This window comes from Rattus rattus, chromosome 1 (genome assembly GCF_011064425.1).
Source record: "Rattus rattus isolate New Zealand chromosome 1, Rrattus_CSIRO_v1, whole genome shotgun sequence".
In the NCBI taxonomy this organism is placed as follows: Eukaryota; Metazoa; Chordata; class Mammalia; order Rodentia; family Muridae; genus Rattus; species Rattus rattus.
The window spans coordinates 261,473,760-261,476,259 of NC_046154.1; positions in this window are offsets into that span (position 1 = coordinate 261,473,760).

Genomic DNA, 2,500 nt, shown 5'->3' on the forward strand with positions numbered 1-2,500 from the left:
GGTTGGAACTGAAAATATCATCCTGAGGAGCTAACCTAATCACAGAAAGACATACATGGTATGTACTCATTGATAAGTGGCTATTATCCCAAATGCTTGAGTTACCCTAGATGCCTAGAACAAATGAAACTCAAGACGGATGATCAAAATGTGAATGCAGATCGCTCATGAGAGACACAGCCAGAATACAGCAAATACAGAGGCGTATGCCAGCAGGAAACCACTGAACTGAGAACTGGACCCCTGTTGAAGGAATCAGAGAAAGAACTGGAAGAGCTTGAAGGAGCTCGAGACCCCATATGTACAGCAATGCCAACCAACCAGAGCTTCCAGGGACTAAGCCACTACCCAAAGACTATACATGGACTGACCCTGGACTCTGACCTCGTAGGTTGCAATGAATATCCTAGTAAGAGCACCAGTGGAAGGGGAAGCCCTGGGTCCTGCTAAGACTGAACCCCTAGTGAACTAGACTGTTGGGGAGAGGGCAGCAATGGGGGGAGGGGTGAGGGGAACACCCAAGGAAGGGGAGGGGGAGGGGATGCTTGCCCGAAACCGGAAAGGGAATAACATTCAAATGTATAAAGAAATACTCAAGTTAATAAAAAAAAAAAGAAAAAAAGTGTTAGCATGTGTTTCATTCCAGTAATCACTTGTCTAGGAATTCAGATACAGTATACAATTTCCATAGGGATGTTCACACCACCATCTTTTCTGGTAACAGAAGATCAGAAACACAAACAAAAACAAACAAAACTCCAATTGTGTTAAAGTGGCCCATAACCCATAATTCTAGAACTGAAAAAGTAGGCGAAGGCCGATCTCTGTGATTTCAAGGTTACCCTATAAAGCAAATTCCAGAACCCAGGGGGTTAAAAAAAAAAAAAAAAAAAAAACTATGGCCTATAGGAAAGGATAGACTCAAAGGAAGGGGCATCTGGCAGGGTGAGAGGAACTCTGGGATATAGTCAGGCACAGGAAGATTCCCTGCCCAGACTTAGAGGAAGCCAGACTGAGGAGAGATAACTAACTACCCTTGTGGCAGACATAGAATACTATAAACAGGAGAACAGAAGTTGTGAGGTAGTTGAGGGAAAAGCCAAAGCCATGACCTAGGCATTTATTAAGTAATAAGACTCTGAGTCATTATCTGGGAACTGGGGCACAGGTGGAAAAGCCCCCGCTGACAGACACTCTCCTGAGCTCGATGAAGAATATCCAACAAAACTGGAGACAGGTCCAAGTGTGGAGAATAAGAGACTGTGGCCTGCCCAGCCATAAACAGACCATCTAAGTCACACTCTCCCTCCAAGGCTCAGGGACCATTGCAGAAGAGGGAACAGGAAGGAACTCGTGCCCGCACAAGGATTACTATGCTCACTGAGCCATTTTCCCAGAAGTCCCTCCCCTCAATGATTTATACGTTTGAGAAAGGGAGAGTCGGTTTCCTTTAAGGATGTAGCCCCTGATAGGTCAATCATCCTCCAATGGGGGGCCTGACACCTATGTGTACATAGGAAGCACAAATTACATTTTGTAGGAGTGAGGAGAGCGATGAGGAGATGACCTGTGGCTGAGGGTCGGGATCTGGTAGGAGGAGGAACTGGCGGCAGATATGATCAAAATACACTGCAAACATGGATGAAATCCCCAATGAGTTGGTTTAAAATACCGTTTCCCAGAGCCTTTCTTAACCAGTAGCTCACCAATCCAGCTGAGCTGTCTGTCTTACAAGCTTCAGGGATCCTCCTGCCTTGACCCCTCAGCTCTAGGTTCATAAGCTTGTGTTGCAGGGCCAACAGAAAAACAGACTGACCCGTCAGAAGGAAGAGGAGAGGAGGAGAAGGGTGGGTTTGTCATTACACACGCAGATGGTGTCGTTTCAGAGGCTGACAAGTTACAACATCTACACCTGCCAAGCTGGAGACAAGGACAGTCAATATTTACTTTGATGGGGTAAGATAATGCTGGGCCAATGACAGTCAGGCGAAGGGAATGCCCTGTGACTTGGCCTCTTTTTTCTGTCACTTCCTTCGACTCATTTAACAAGAGCTATTCTCACCATCGAGGGCAGTATGCTCCATTCTACCATTGCAGAGTTAATCTCAAAGAAACACAAACACACACCCAAGTATCTGGGCTCCTGTGTTCCACTCAAGTTGGCACATAAAATTAATCATTATAATGTAGATTGTGAAATGGAACGATTAAAAAATGGGTGGCAGATGGTCTGAGGTGACATTTCTCATGACTTTCTGGATAAGCAAGGGAAGAGCCTGGAATGATTACCATGCTAAGGATCTGGAGTTGGACATAGATGGTTGCTTGTGAAACTATGGAGCTGTGGGTGCAGCTCAGTGGTGGAGTGATTGGTTAGCATGTGGAGCCTCTGGCTTCAATCTCCAGCACTGTGAAAACAAATGAATACCATATATAAATGAATACTGAACACATACATATATATGCATATATGTGTGTGTATGTATATGTATATATATGT